At 31.9% G+C, this 17,967-nt stretch overlaps 1 protein-coding gene across 1 annotated transcript in view; it reads left to right on the plus strand.

The window, feature by feature from the left end:
* The first annotated feature begins 13,282 nt into the window (after nucleotides 1-13,282).
* The window catches only part of LOC134722400 (uncharacterized), a 111,764-nt gene continuing 107,079 nt past the window's right edge, over nucleotides 13,283-17,967 (plus strand). Inside the window, exon 1 of the mRNA XM_063586019.1 lies at nucleotides 13,283-13,406. The gene's annotated coding sequence lies outside the window, so the exon portion shown is untranslated. The remainder of the gene's footprint in view (nucleotides 13,407-17,967) is intronic.

The raw sequence follows: 17,967 nt of genomic DNA on the forward strand, positions 1-17,967 counted from the left end.
GTTGCTATGTACAAATCTGTAATATTTGCATTAAATATACCAAACTGATGCTTTTAAATTAAAGTATACATGCCGTACAATATTTTTCAGAATTATTTTACTCCATTCGCATGCACTTTTCTATGCTAAAACATCACTATAATGTATGTTTGTCCCTTTAAGGGTGCAATCAACAGTTTTTTTCTATGACGTCACATTTTTAGGGACCATGCATAAGTGACCCTTAGTGGTGGACTGATTAATAAAGATACTTGTATAAAACTTGATATCACTGGAATCAGAATGTTCTCTAGTTTATAATGAAATAAAAATAATGTGTACTTTTAATATATTAAAAACATTCCATCCAATGAACATGGGGGAAAAAAGCTCTAATTTTGACAGAAAAAAACTTGAAACCAGGTCATGTGCACAGACATGAAGACATGATCCATGCACATTTTTCATAATCAAAACTGTATGAAATTTGTAGGTTTTTACCTGGCCTTTCAAAAAAATCTTGTTTCAGGGTACGGTTTCCTGCTCCGAAAAGAGCTACAGTGGCTGCAAATAAGTTTTCAATTTTCACTGCCAAAAAAACAGGATGTTTACAAAGTTGTCTCCCCTCAAAGCATGTAAAGTTAATTTAATTTTTAAAAATATTTTTATCATTCAACCTGTTTTAATTGAAAGCTAATTAACTATTTTTTACAATCAAACACAAAAAACATGATACTTTTGCACCAATTGAGTTAATAAACAGGGGTTTCCCTCCATGGTTATTTTTAGTCGGGGAATAACCCCTAGTTTTTTATACGAAACTGTTTATAGCACCCTTAAGGCAAAACTTTATATTCAATATATTAAAATTTCTTAGCTTTTCTGAATCTGTACACTATACCGATTAAAATGATGTCTTACTTTAAGGATTGTGACCACGAATAGTGATAATACAGCTCTTTTCTCATGTCGTGTAGTACTGACATATTGGCCAGTGGCAAACAGTTAAACCAGCTAATTCCAAACATTTCCTGTATCTCATTTTCATCAGTTTTACAAAGAAAATAATTCATAAAATAGGGTTTCTTTTGAATAAATAGAATAAAAACTATGAAATAAGCATGACTAAAGTTACTTGAAATATATTTTGTCCCTAGTATTATGTGAACTAAGTTATAGCTGAGTTGAGAAAAATATGGAAAAAGTGTTTTTCTTAGGAATGGCACATGTACCTTTAAGACTATAAAAAGGACAAATATATAATATAATGAATTAAGATTTATGTCACACTGATCAGTAGTAAAGGTCAAAGTAGAAAATATCTACACTTTAAATGTGCAACCTATGGTTTCAAATATATGAGAGATTAAATAAAATATCATGACGTCGCAAAAAGATGCAAAAAACATCAATATTGGCGCAGAGTCTGGTTTTCTTATTTCTGGTTGCTATGTACAAATCTGTAATATTTGCATTAAATATACCAAACTGATGCTTTTAAATTAAAGTATACATGCCGTACAATATTTTTCAGAATTATTTTACTCCATTCGCATGCACTTTTCTATGCTAAAACATCACTATAATGTATGTTTGTCCCTTTAAGGGTGCAATCAACAGTTTTTTTCTATGACGTCACATTTTTAGGGACCATGCATAAGTGACCCTTAGTGGTGGACTGATTAATAAAGATACTTGTATAAAACTTGATATCACTGGAATCAGAATGTTCTCTAGTTTATAATGAAATAAAAATAATGTGTACTTTTAATATATTAAAAACATTCCATCCAATGAACATGGGGGAAAAAAGCTCTAATTTTGACAGAAAAAAACTTGAAACCAGGTCATGTGCACAGACATGAAGACATGATCCATGCACATTTTTCATAATCAAAACTGTATGAAATTTGTAGGTTTTTACCTGGCCTTTCAAAAAAATCTTGTTTCAGGGTACGGTTTCCTGCTCCGAAAAGAGCTACAGTGGCTGCAAATAAGTTTTCAATTTTCACTGCCAAAAAAACAGGATGTTTACAAAGTTGTCTCCCCTCAAAGCATGTAAAGTTAATTTAATTTTTAAAAATATTTTTATCATTCAACCTGTTTTAATTGAAAGCTAATTAACTATTTTTTACAATCAAACACAAAAAACATGATACTTTTGCACCAATTGAGTTAATAAACAGGGGTTTCCCTCCATGGTTATTTTTAGTCGGGGAATAACCCCTAGTTTTTTATACGAAACTGTTTATAGCACCCTTAAGGCAAAACTTTATATTCAATATATTAAAATTTCTTAGCTTTTCTGAATCTGTACACTATACCGATTAAAATGATGTCTTACTTTAAGGATTGTGACCACGAATAGTGATAATACAGCTCTTTTCTCATGTCGTGTAGTACTGACATATTGGCCAGTGGCAAACAGTTAAACCAGCTAATTCCAAACATTTCCTGTATCTCATTTTCATCAGTTTTACAAAGAAAATAATTCATAAAATAGGGTTTCTTTTGAATAAATAGAATAAAAACTATGAAATAAGCATGACTAAAGTTACTTGAAATATATTTTGTCCCTAGTATTATGTGAACTAAGTTATAGCTGAGTTGAGAAAAATATGGAAAAAGTGTTTTTCTTAGGAATGGCACATGTACCTTTAAGACTATAAAAAGGACAAATATATAATATAATGAATTAAGATTTATGTCACACTGATCAGTAGTAAAGGTCAAAGTAGAAAATATCTACACTTTAAATGTGCAACCTATGGTTTCAAATATATGAGAGATTAAATAAAATATCATGACGTCGCAAAAAGATGCAAAAAACATCAATATTGGCGCAGAGTCTGGTTTTCTTATTTCTGGTTGCTATGTACAAATCTGTAATATTTGCATTAAATATACCAAACTGATGCTTTTAAATTAAAGTATACATGCCGTACAATATTTTTCAGAATTATTTTACTCCATTCGCATGCACTTTTCTATGCTAAAACATCACTATAATGTATGTTTGTCCCTTTAAGGGTGCAATCAACAGTTTTTTTCTATGACGTCACATTTTTAGGGACCATGCATAAGTGACCCTTAGTGGTGGACTGATTAATAAAGATACTTGTATAAAACTTGATATCACTGGAATCAGAATGTTCTCTAGTTTATAATGAAATAAAAATAATGTGTACTTTTAATATATTAAAAACATTCCATCCAATGAACATGGGGGAAAAAAGCTCTAATTTTGACAGAAAAAAACTTGAAACCAGGTCATGTGCACAGACATGAAGACATGATCCATGCACATTTTTCATAATCAAAACTGTATGAAATTTGTAGGTTTTTACCTGGCCTTTCAAAAAAATCTTGTTTCAGGGTACGGTTTCCTGCTCCGAAAAGAGCTACAGTGGCTGCAAATAAGTTTTCAATTTTCACTGCCAAAAAAACAGGATGTTTACAAAGTTGTCTCCCCTCAAAGCATGTAAAGTTAATTTAATTTTTAAAAATATTTTTATCATTCAACCTGTTTTAATTGAAAGCTAATTAACTATTTTTTACAATCAAACACAAAAAACATGATACTTTTGCACCAATTGAGTTAATAAACAGGGGTTTCCCTCCATGGTTATTTTTAGTCGGGGAATAACCCCTAGTTTTTTATACGAAACTGTTTATAGCACCCTTAAGGCAAAACTTTATATTCAATATATTAAAATTTCTTAGCTTTTCTGAATCTGTACACTATACCGATTAAAATGATGTCTTACTTTAAGGATTGTGACCACGAATAGTGATAATACAGCTCTTTTCTCATGTCGTGTAGTACTGACATATTGGCCAGTGGCAAACAGTTAAACCAGCTAATTCCAAACATTTCCTGTATCTCATTTTCATCAGTTTTACAAAGAAAATAATTCATAAAATAGGGTTTCTTTTGAATAAATAGAATAAAAACTATGAAATAAGCATGACTAAAGTTACTTGAAATATATTTTGTCCCTAGTATTATGTGAACTAAGTTATAGCTGAGTTGAGAAAAATATGGAAAAAGTGTTTTTCTTAGGAATGGCACATGTACCTTTAAGACTATAAAAAGGACAAATATATAATATAATGAATTAAGATTTATGTCACACTGATCAGTAGTAAAGGTCAAAGTAGAAAATATCTACACTTTAAATGTGCAACCTATGGTTTCAAATATATGAGAGATTAAATAAAATATCATGACGTCGCAAAAAGATGCAAAAAACATCAATATTGGCGCAGAGTCTGGTTTTCTTATTTCTGGTTGCTATGTACAAATCTGTAATATTTGCATTAAATATACCAAACTGATGCTTTTAAATTAAAGTATACATGCCGTACAATATTTTTCAGAATTATTTTACTCCATTCGCATGCACTTTTCTATGCTAAAACATCACTATAATGTATGTTTGTCCCTTTAAGGGTGCAATCAACAGTTTTTTTCTATGACGTCACATTTTTAGGGACCATGCATAAGTGACCCTTAGTGGTGGACTGATTAATAAAGATACTTGTATAAAACTTGATATCACTGGAATCAGAATGTTCTCTAGTTTATAATGAAATAAAAATAATGTGTACTTTTAATATATTAAAAACATTCCATCCAATGAACATGGGGGAAAAAAGCTCTAATTTTGACAGAAAAAAACTTGAAACCAGGTCATGTGCACAGACATGAAGACATGATCCATGCACATTTTTCATAATCAAAACTGTATGAAATTTGTAGGTTTTTACCTGGCCTTTCAAAAAAATCTTGTTTCAGGGTACGGTTTCCTGCTCCGAAAAGAGCTACAGTGGCTGCAAATAAGTTTTCAATTTTCACTGCCAAAAAAACAGGATGTTTACAAAGTTGTCTCCCCTCAAAGCATGTAAAGTTAATTTAATTTTTAAAAATATTTTTATCATTCAACCTGTTTTAATTGAAAGCTAATTAACTATTTTTTACAATCAAACACAAAAAACATGATACTTTTGCACCAATTGAGTTAATAAACAGGGGTTTCCCTCCATGGTTATTTTTAGTCGGGGAATAACCCCTAGTTTTTTATACGAAACTGTTTATAGCACCCTTAAGGCAAAACTTTATATTCAATATATTAAAATTTCTTAGCTTTTCTGAATCTGTACACTATACCGATTAAAATGATGTCTTACTTTAAGGATTGTGACCACGAATAGTGATAATACAGCTCTTTTCTCATGTCGTGTAGTACTGACATATTGGCCAGTGGCAAACAGTTAAACCAGCTAATTCCAAACATTTCCTGTATCTCATTTTCATCAGTTTTACAAAGAAAATAATTCATAAAATAGGGTTTCTTTTGAATAAATAGAATAAAAACTATGAAATAAGCATGACTAAAGTTACTTGAAATATATTTTGTCCCTAGTATTATGTGAACTAAGTTATAGCTGAGTTGAGAAAAATATGGAAAAAGTGTTTTTCTTAGGAATGGCACATGTACCTTTAAGACTATAAAAAGGACAAATATATAATATAATGAATTAAGATTTATGTCACACTGATCAGTAGTAAAGGTCAAAGTAGAAAATATCTACACTTTAAATGTGCAACCTATGGTTTCAAATATATGAGAGATTAAATAAAATATCATGACGTCGCAAAAAGATGCAAAAAACATCAATATTGGCGCAGAGTCTGGTTTTCTTATTTCTGGTTGCTATGTACAAATCTGTAATATTTGCATTAAATATACCAAACTGATGCTTTTAAATTAAAGTATACATGCCGTACAATATTTTTCAGAATTATTTTACTCCATTCGCATGCACTTTTCTATGCTAAAACATCACTATAATGTATGTTTGTCCCTTTAAGGGTGCAATCAACAGTTTTTTTCTATGACGTCACATTTTTAGGGACCATGCATAAGTGACCCTTAGTGGTGGACTGATTAATAAAGATACTTGTATAAAACTTGATATCACTGGAATCAGAATGTTCTCTAGTTTATAATGAAATAAAAATAATGTGTACTTTTAATATATTAAAAACATTCCATCCAATGAACATGGGGGAAAAAAGCTCTAATTTTGACAGAAAAAAACTTGAAACCAGGTCATGTGCACAGACATGAAGACATGATCCATGCACATTTTTCATAATCAAAACTGTATGAAATTTGTAGGTTTTTACCTGGCCTTTCAAAAAAATCTTGTTTCAGGGTACGGTTTCCTGCTCCGAAAAGAGCTACAGTGGCTGCAAATAAGTTTTCAATTTTCACTGCCAAAAAAACAGGATGTTTACAAAGTTGTCTCCCCTCAAAGCATGTAAAGTTAATTTAATTTTTAAAAATATTTTTATCATTCAACCTGTTTTAATTGAAAGCTAATTAACTATTTTTTACAATCAAACACAAAAAACATGATACTTTTGCACCAATTGAGTTAATAAACAGGGGTTTCCCTCCATGGTTATTTTTAGTCGGGGAATAACCCCTAGTTTTTTATACGAAACTGTTTATAGCACCCTTAAGGCAAAACTTTATATTCAATATATTAAAATTTCTTAGCTTTTCTGAATCTGTACACTATACCGATTAAAATGATGTCTTACTTTAAGGATTGTGACCACGAATAGTGATAATACAGCTCTTTTCTCATGTCGTGTAGTACTGACATATTGGCCAGTGGCAAACAGTTAAACCAGCTAATTCCAAACATTTCCTGTATCTCATTTTCATCAGTTTTACAAAGAAAATAATTCATAAAATAGGGTTTCTTTTGAATAAATAGAATAAAAACTATGAAATAAGCATGACTAAAGTTACTTGAAATATATTTTGTCCCTAGTATTATGTGAACTAAGTTATAGCTGAGTTGAGAAAAATATGGAAAAAGTGTTTTTCTTAGGAATGGCACATGTACCTTTAAGACTATAAAAAGGACAAATATATAATATAATGAATTAAGATTTATGTCACACTGATCAGTAGTAAAGGTCAAAGTAGAAAATATCTACACTTTAAATGTGCAACCTATGGTTTCAAATATATGAGAGATTAAATAAAATATCATGACGTCGCAAAAAGATGCAAAAAACATCAATATTGGCGCAGAGTCTGGTTTTCTTATTTCTGGTTGCTATGTACAAATCTGTAATATTTGCATTAAATATACCAAACTGATGCTTTTAAATTAAAGTATACATGCCGTACAATATTTTTCAGAATTATTTTACTCCATTCGCATGCACTTTTCTATGCTAAAACATCACTATAATGTATGTTTGTCCCTTTAAGGGTGCAATCAACAGTTTTTTTCTATGACGTCACATTTTTAGGGACCATGCATAAGTGACCCTTAGTGGTGGACTGATTAATAAAGATACTTGTATAAAACTTGATATCACTGGAATCAGAATGTTCTCTAGTTTATAATGAAATAAAAATAATGTGTACTTTTAATATATTAAAAACATTCCATCCAATGAACATGGGGGAAAAAAGCTCTAATTTTGACAGAAAAAAACTTGAAACCAGGTCATGTGCACAGACATGAAGACATGATCCATGCACATTTTTCATAATCAAAACTGTATGAAATTTGTAGGTTTTTACCTGGCCTTTCAAAAAAATCTTGTTTCAGGGTACGGTTTCCTGCTCCGAAAAGAGCTACAGTGGCTGCAAATAAGTTTTCAATTTTCACTGCCAAAAAAACAGGATGTTTACAAAGTTGTCTCCCCTCAAAGCATGTAAAGTTAATTTAATTTTTAAAAATATTTTTATCATTCAACCTGTTTTAATTGAAAGCTAATTAACTATTTTTTACAATCAAACACAAAAAACATGATACTTTTGCACCAATTGAGTTAATAAACAGGGGTTTCCCTCCATGGTTATTTTTAGTCGGGGAATAACCCCTAGTTTTTTATACGAAACTGTTTATAGCACCCTATATATATATATATATATACAACTCGTCTAAACATCAACCCAACAATGTTAGATCTGTAAATTTGCTTTCGCAAATTTTTGGTTCTTCCCTCGCCGGGATTCGAACCCATGCTACTGTGATATCGTGACACCAAATCGCCTGCACTGCAGCCGTCCCGCTAGACCACACGACCACCTGGGCTCTCAAAAAAAGAGCTTCGGTGGCCATATGTTACCTTTCCACGTCAGTTTTAATCTAGCGGCGTACTACAGTACATGATATATAAGGCATGAAGATGTTATTGTTACAGATCAGCTAAATTATCTATAGTAAAGGATCCTACAAATTAATGTAAGATACAGTCACAGAAAATAATTATATTCATAAGTACGTCTGAGTCAGTGACAACCCTACAACAGATGTATCCATCGGATCGCCATCAATGATGGTGATACATGGCTGTGTACATAATGTATATACAACTCGTCTAAACATCAACCCAACAATGTTAGATCTATATATATATATAAGTACGTCTGAGCCAGTGACAACTCTACAACATATTTATCCATCGGATCAACTACAGTGATGGTGATACATGGCTGTGTACATTATGTATATACAACTCGTCTAAACATTAACCCAACAATGTTAGATCTGTAAATTTGCTTTCACATTTTTTTTTTTTTTCTTCCCTCGCCAGGATTCGAACCCATGCTACTGAGGTAACGTGACACCTAATCGCCTGCACTGTAGCCGATACATACATATATATACAAGGCTAAAAGATTTTAAGTAGTATACATTCAACATTCAATGGATTTTTGAAAGACGTCATAAACAGTATATATAGAGAAAAACATGACCTTGTGCAATGCCACAATATAGATCTATGTATTGACAGGTTGTTGAACCGTGAATGTGCACATGTGTGTAAAAATGGTATTTCATATAGTTTTAATTTACTGATAACAAAATCAATATTCGTACCAATAAAAACAATACTAAACAATTTAACTGCAGTGCTGATTTAGTTGTAACCTTTTAGAATAAGTCCTTTTAAAGAATTGATTAGTTTGCCCGATTCGTATCTTAATTTCTGGTCTTGGTAAATAGCATGTTAGTCTAGATGAATGTAGCACGAAGGTTTATTTATAGATAAAAAAGTCTCGCTTTTTATTTCCTTGAAACATATTAAAGCTTCGTACCTTTCTCTAAAAGTACCAATGGGACCTTACCCAAAAAAACCTGTATAGTTGAAATATTTTTATTGAAAATAAGACCATATGTCAATTGGTTACTGATGTACACACTCAAAAATAATAAACATACGCTTTTATTGAAGAAATAAGCAGACAATTGAATTATGTTTTACTCCAGAAAGATTTTACAAATTGGAAAAAGATAATTGGTCCAGATTCAGTCATTCCAATTTTGTCAGACAGGGCATGTCAAGCATGTAGCAAAATGTCCGTCTTAAATAAACGAAAACAGTGCATTAAGAAATTTTGTCAGTCAACCGGAAGCCAGAAAGTCCCAATGTCGGCTGCTGCATCAGCTGTCAAAACAAAGCTTCAAAACGAGCTGTTCGGAGACAAAAAATATCATGATGATAGAGTTCCTGGTATTTTGAGTGAATTAACAATTAAACATGATGTGTTCGTTGTGTAGCAACATGTCGAATCCAGTAAAAAAGAATAAATGCATCATTTTTGTGTACAGAAATCAATAATGACTGAAAAAAACATCAGGACTGCAGTTGACATCTTAACATCATTATCAAATATCTACTTTTAATATCCAAGAATCTATAAACAGTTCAATTCGGGTTCAAATAATTTTACAAATTATGACTTGGATGAAGAGTTTTCTCATTGGCACCGTCATACCTGTAACCATATCTTTCTATGTCTATTTAAAAAGAAATGGTATCAAAGTATGTTTCCAATCAAAGGGAATCAATTTTTATCCAAAAGATATCCGTGTATTACATCCCCTCCATAAGAGTTTTAGTTTTTGGCTAAGAATTCCCTTCTGAGATAGTTATTGGATGAATATATAAGCGTTTATACATCTTGGTCATCTGTTTGTCGCTAAAATTGTTAGAACCCAAAAGAACACACATGGACTCATGAAACTGTGTTGTCACGGCAAAAATGATGTGAAAATAATTATCAAAACTGTCATTAAAAAGAGTGGAAGATGGGTGTGTTTTTGGAAAAAGTTACAAAATATTTTCCAAGTTTCAAATAAATGATGTTTTTTTTTCTTTCAGAGAAATTAGCTGAATGACTGCATGTCCAAGTTTATGCAATACTCTGATCTTAATTGTCCCTCCCAGCATGGAAGTATTATATTGACAGGAAATCCAACAAGTGGACTTCAAACGTTTATAGTACGATGCCGCAAAATCGTTAAGTATCTGTTAATTAACTCAACATGTCGTCTTATGGATGCATGGGTTCCGATCAAATTTTTGGAACCTCGTGAATGATCGTAATTACGGAACATGCCGAACTGATAAATGAAATGACAGTTACCGACCATGTCACGGAAGAGCCTCCACGGAATGACAAATATGTCAGTTTTTTCGGGTATTGCTGCTTAAAAACCAATAAAAAGAAAAGAAAAGAAATCCCCGCGACTGTTTACACCAAATAAAAAACAAACAAAAAAACAACTGAAGAGTAAAAATACTCACAAGCCATAAACATTTCAGTTTAAGTTGCAATCAATTTTAAAATAGTAAGATTTTCATTCATGAGAGGGCCGTTGGCTAAACACGCGTAACTGTTATATACACAGGGGCGGATCCAGAGATTTTAAAAGGGGGGTCCTAACCCAGGACAAAGGGATGTTCCAATTACATGTCCCCATTCAAATACATTGATCGTTCAAAAAAAAGGGGGTTCGAACCCCCGGAACCCCCCTCTGGATCCGCGCCTGTATACATGTTAGGCTTGCAAATCATAAAATTCTCATGTAAAGTAAACGGAAAAGTTTTTATTAGGAATTATCATCGCGTTTTACTGCTAACTTTGACAAATATTTTAATGAAGTGTTTAATGAAAAATTTCCAACAAAAATTTAATCCGAAAGTTGAAAGAGCTTTGATATAAAAAATATCCAATATTTTGATTTATTGTTTACTGAAAATCCAATGGCAAATATTTCATGCAATTAAACAAGAAACAGAACATAAATTGCTTAGCATACCGCGTAAGATGTTTTAGAACTGTTAAGCTTTAACACATAAATAAATTCTAATTTGGTTTCCATGATAAAAAAAAAAATAACTGCTTAGGGTCCATCATGCATGGTGATCGTTCTTAAATGCATCCAAAAATATTTAAAGTTATCCGTAAAAATAAATCTGTCAGACGTCAGAGTAATCTCGGACTAGGTTGAATGTTAAGGTTTGTTTACAACTTTGGAATTATCATAAAAGGTGTAACAAGTAATTTGCATGTCTCGTTACCTGACATTGCTATGTAGAGGTCATCACATGCGTGAAATTATATTAACCTCTTTTAGTCTTTAAAACATATTTGATAAATAAGTTAATAATATTTTACGGTATTTTACGATAGAGAAACCTATAATTATTTGTGTTACACTCGGTAAAAGTTTACAATCTTTAACTTAAAATTTGAGTTATCTGGCATTATCGGGCACACTACACGCGCATCCCATTATTTTCTGCAAACACTCTTCTTCAGAAACATGTATTTTCATAATCGGATATTTCTCGATTTCCAAGTTCCAGTGATTAAAAGGTACTCAACAAAACTTAAAATAAGCTTGCCCTCTTTCCGAATTCAACGGTTAATTTTCTTATGTTATTCCGTTAAATGTGGACCGATTTTTTCGATCTTTTCAGCTTTGTTCTTCATTTATTGAACGGAAACAGTAGACTTGCTACACTTCCCTTTCTATTATTTCTCTCTTACTAATTTATATGTTTACTGATAAATGCCAGCCTACTGATTGCCCTTCCTCCTGCAGATGTCAGTATATTGTAATCTCCTAGTTATAGCAGTAAAACTATTAAAGGGGCAAAATTAAAAATAAAATGAAAAAAAAAGACATGTAGCAAGTCTACGGAAACAGGTGTCTCTATTCATGTGGCGATTCACAATAAGCACGGGAGTTTCCGTGTTTATTCACATTGGTAGGTAGATAAGACAATCGATACCAAATCACGTGATAAGACCAGCTTCAGTTAAAAGATCTTAAAAGAACAGGCGAAGGCGGCATCACAGATACCAACAAAGGAGTTATCACGTACTTGACAAACTGAGTCGGAAGCTTTAATTTTTTTTAAAACTCAGTGGGATGGGAATGTGCTAATTTTTCGTTGGAGTTCCTGTCAATATAATACTTCCATGTTTGACCATAGCACACATTGGCCTCAGGCGGGAGATAAAGTTTCCGTACACTCATAATGAACAATATTGTCCACCCCAGATGGCTAATCCCCAGATAAAATTACTACACATAATATTAAATAATCCTCAATTATTATCTGTCCTTGCAGACAAGTTTATGTCATCAATTAACTGGACATTTGCGTTTTAACACACAAAATACCATTGCAATGCTGGAAAACACATTTATTATTTTTCAGTTACTTTTATCCTTTAAAGAAATTACGATTACCAAACAAGAAAAAATCCATAGAGTTACGATTATCATCCCGAATTTTTCAACTGCAATTTTCAAAGCGCTTCAACGGACAATTCCAGTGCACCGTTACGATTCTGATATGATGTTATGGTATAGAAAAACCTTGCAATTGAGTAACTATTGACAAAAACATGCTACATTTGAGAAAAAATACTGTAAAGATTTTTACTTATATCTGCCGTCGCCATATTGGAATAATCGTAATTCCAGTTACGATTATCTCTTTAATACCAGTGTTAATGTACTTTAAATAAAATAAAATTACGAAGATTTAGCATGAACTATAATTCAATCCCAACTGTTGTTCATATATACAACAAATCATCATACGGCCTTTAACATAACGCCTTTTGTTAGTATATATGTTGTTCATATATACAACAAATCATCATACGGCCTTTAACATAACGCCTTTTGTTAGTATATTTTTCTTTTAATTATAACTGTGACATTGAAAACGAAACTAGTTTTCTCCACTACCATCCACGACATCCATACTGATCTGTGTCCACACTTGTTACATTAAAATTATGTTCGGGATCACTGAAATATTCATTGACATATCGATTTAATTTAATATGCAGTAGTCGGGCCGAGAAGACTAGAGGTCAATAGTCATTTTCGGAAAGTCATACATGTGCGTGTCGGATTACGTAATGTACTTTCGGTTTCAGTTTCAGAAGCAGAGAAGTTCCGAAAGATTTTACTCTTGGCGGCAGAAAAAACATGATATCAGATAACAGAAACATGAAATCGAGATCTTTAACAAAATTTATGATTAGAAGATCATGGTTTTATCAATTATGAAGGTATGAAATATGTGAATTTTTTTATTTAGCTGTTTAGCGTGAGGCTGAAAGTGAAATGTTTCTTTTTATGCATCATCATTTGTTGTTATTTTCCCGCCATTATTGTGATCGTTTTTGCAAATGTTCATATTTGTTTCCAGTGCATCAATGTATAAGCTCTGGTCTACATTGCACTTGGCAATACTTGTTTACTTCACCAAAATTGACCGTTTAGTAGGCTAGGTATTTGAACTGTTGAAGTCATAATTGAAATATTTGGTCCCACTTCTGCATTGTGTGTTGTGTGATGTGTATTCCGTATGACGACTGATGACTGATGTGTATTCATAATAAAAACAGTTTTCTCTGCATAATATGAAAACCATTGAGTTTTTATTCAGTGCCCAAGTCGTGTACTCTACTAATAACAGTTTTCACTGCATACGGTTTTCACGAGAGTACTCAAATTTAAAAAGCATGTTTTAATATTTTCAAAATATTATTATTATATTATTATTATCATTATTATTAGGCCAAATAAAAAAGCATGTGTGTTTCCTGTTTCCCTACCTACCCTATATTTTAAGCTTAGAAATAGCCTACCCTAAAGTTTTTTTGGTCATTTTTCAATAAGCACTGTTAAAGTCAGGATTTCTCTCCCATAGACTCAATGTAAAAAAAAATGGTAAAATAAAAAAAAATCCCTACCTACCTACCCAATTTTTTTCAAAGAGGAAACAGGAAACACACATATTATTTTATTTGGCCTTATATTATTATTATTATAATATTATTATTATTATTTAATTATGTGGAATGTTTTTAGGTATTTAGATTGTTTTGTCAAGGCTTAATCACAGGCACTAGACGGTTCTGTCAATAGCATGAAAATATTGGCAAGGGGAAGAAAATAGTGTCCATACATGTATATGATTTTTTACTGTTTTCAATTATTTTTTGATTTTCGTAGGTCCAAAAACGGCGTCAAATGTTTTCATATGAAGTAAAAACTTGATCAGTGCACGAACAGGAAATAACTATAAGGCCTAAATTAAAATATTGTTTGTTTGCCCTTTTCCGACCCTATGTTTTGAAACAGGGTAGGTAGGTAGGTAAAATATTTTATTTTTTTCCCCAAAAAAATAACTTGGCTCTCTGTATATTATTTGTCATGGGTAGGCATATTTTATTTTATAGATACAAACTCTGCATAATGTCATTTGTGTCCAGTTTTTTTTGCAAATAAGTTTTCTGGAACTATTAGTTTAAAAAAAAAATTCATGTAGAATGTGAAGCTAATTCATATGCACAGTACTATTTGTTTAAAATATCAAAATATAGAGCTGTGCCGCATATCTTTAACGTTTATATGCCTGTAACTTTGAAGAGTTTGAACTTGCACTTATATTCTGTACTACGTACGCACCTTGTATGCTTACCTAAATATTTTCTGTAAAAGATAACTTTGTACTGATAAGATATGTCCAGACAGGCATACATAACTAGTAGAAAAAGTCCCTAGAGTGTTAAAAAACATCGTGTGTGCCTTTGTTTCCAATAAAAATGCTACAAGACTAAAAACTCTGACAATTGTCACATATTTTACATCGCATTTATAAATGATCTGTATGGACAACTTGGCGATTTTACTGCCAGATATTCTCCACTTTACAGGGTTTTGTCACTTTTGAGGCCAACCTTAAAAATATGTTTGTTTGCAGTTTTCCGACTGTACCTTCAGACTGAAGGGTCGGTAGGTTGGAAAAATATTTTATTTTATCAGCCAAAATACAGTTTAAAACAGCAGTTACACTAAACCAAGTTTCTTGTGAAGAAAAACCAGATGCTCCGCAGGGCGTAGCTTTATACGACCGCAGATGTTGAACCCTGAACGGTTGGGACAAGTATGGACACAACATTCAAGCTGGATTCAGCTCTAAATTTGGATTGTGATTAAATAGTTGACACAGCATAGGTTTCTGACACAGAATTAATGTGTTCTAATGAACTTAATTTTTTTGTTTTCTCTTAGAGCAATTCACTATGCTGTTGAATATTAATCCTCTTAAAAAAATGTTTGAAGAAATTTTCTTTTTATTTATGAAATTTCAAATGAGAAAATTGAACCCAATTTTTTTAATCACATCCCCCTTTCCCTTATTCCAAAACTAATCTCAATTAAAATTTCTAATGGAGTTTGCAACAATAACTACTCATTTAAATACATCATAAAATATTAAGATGTAAAAAAACTGCTTGTTATCACTGAATGGTAAAGATTATTTTAATTTATCAGTTGGTAGTAAAAAGTGAATATACATTAAGATTTAAGTTGATTCTGGACAAAGAAAGATAACTCCAAATAAAAAAAATTCTTACAATTAGATATTTCTAGCTTACTATTCTGGACAAAGAAAGATAACTCTTATTAAAAACAAAATTGCTATTTCACAATATTTTGCAATAAGATATTTCTTGCCATTGCGCAATACTGTGCAATTGAAAAGACTTGCTATTGCACAAAACTTAATATAATAATTTTAGATCCTGATTTGGACCAACTTGAATACTGGGCCCATAATCAAAAATCTAAGTACATGTTTGGATTCAGCATATCAAAGAACCCCAAGATTTCAATTTTTGTTAAAATCAAACTAAGTTTAATTTTGGACCCTTTGGACTTTAATGTAGACCAATTTGAAAACAAGACCAAAAATGAGGAATCTACATACACAGTTAGATTTGGCATATCAAAGAACCCCATTTATTCAATTTTTGATGCAATCAAACAAAGTTTAATTTTGGACCCCGATTTGGACCAACTTGAAAACTGGGCCGATAATCAAGAATCTAAGTACATTTTTAGATTCAGCATATCAAAGAACCCAAACGATTAATTTTTTGTCAAAATCAAACGAAGTTTAATTTTGGACCCTTTGGACCTTAATGTAGACCAATTTGAAAAAGGGACAAAAGTTAAAAATCTACATACACAGTTAGATTCGGCATATCAAAGAACCCCAATTATTCAATTTTGATGAAATCAAACAAAGTTTCATTTTGGACCCTTTGGGCCCCTTGTTCCTAAACTGTTGGGACCAAAACTCCCAAAATCATTACCAACCTTCCTTTTATGGTCATAAACCTTGTGTTTAAATTTCATAGATTTCTATTTACTTATACTAAAGTTATGGTGCGAAAACCAAGAAAAATGCTTATTTGGGTCCCTTTTTGGCCCCTAATTCCTAAACTGTTGTGACCAAAACTCCCAAAATCAATCCCAACCTTTCTTTTGTGGTCATAAACCTTTTGTCAAAATTTCATAGATTTATATTAACTTAAACTAAAGTTATAGTGCGAAAACCAAGAAAATGCTTATTTGGGCCCTTTTTGGCCCCTAATTCCTAAAATGTTGGGACCAAAACTCCCAAAATCAATACCAACCTTCCTTTTGTGGTCATAAACCTTGTGATAAAATTTTATAGATTTATATTCACTTTTACTAAAGTTAGAGTGCGAAAACTAAAAGTATTCGGACGACGACGACGACGACGACGACGACGACGACGACGACGACGACGACGACGACGACGCCAACGTGATAGCAATATACGACGAAAATTTTTTCAAAATTTGCGGTCGTATAAAAACCCATTTTAAAACAACAAACACTGGACATGCTGAAAACCAACATCAAATGAACAGGCATTTTCAGATAAAAAAACTTTTTAACCAAAACTGAAACTTTAACATAGTGTCATTATCCAATTTATGACATAGAATATGATATAATTATTAAATACTGGAACACTTATAAACAAGGAATGTCATTATGACTAAAACTGTTTTTTGGGGAAAGACGGCTTCAAGCCATCAAATTCCCCTATGGGATTGACCAGAGTGACACTCCCTCACATCATTCATTTTGTTTTTATACATGTTATGGTGTGGAAAACCCCCCAACAAATCTTACTTAGACTGAAGAGAAGGAGACCCAGAAATGAATAGTTTGACTTTAAACACTTCTTTACACATTTCCCATCTGTTTCTCACGAAATTATCGTATCTTGAACTCTCCTTTACACTTTTTACGTTTATTTTACAATCCGGAAAAATTAGTATGACGAGATATTCTAAATATATCCAACCTACATTGTATTTTATAGTGACGTCATTCTTGGAAGAAGCAGGGATGTCCTTCACCAGTTCACTGGTTATTTAAATCATTCTTAGAGATCGTGCACTAATTACAAATTTGTATTTGTTAAATCTAAACATAATATTGTTTACTGTAGATGATTTAAACATCAACATGCAATACTTTAATTTGTAGGTCAACAACAGTTAACTTTCAAAATAAACAAAGATCGTGGGGTTACATGAGAGGGGGGAAAGAAACGATTTTATTACTTTTTTCGGGTCTCACTAATTAGAGACAAGAAGCGTCAAGAGGCGACAAGAAGCGTCAATAAGACTATTTAGCGACAAGAAAAAAATATTCTTCTTGTCGCTTCTTGTCGGTAAAATTCTTCTTTTCGCTAATTGGTGAGACCACTTTTTTCTGTAAAAATTCTGAGAATCT

The sequence above is a fragment of the Mytilus trossulus genome, chromosome 6 (assembly GCF_036588685.1).
Source record: "Mytilus trossulus isolate FHL-02 chromosome 6, PNRI_Mtr1.1.1.hap1, whole genome shotgun sequence".
NCBI classification, from domain to species: domain Eukaryota; kingdom Metazoa; phylum Mollusca; class Bivalvia; order Mytilida; family Mytilidae; genus Mytilus; species Mytilus trossulus.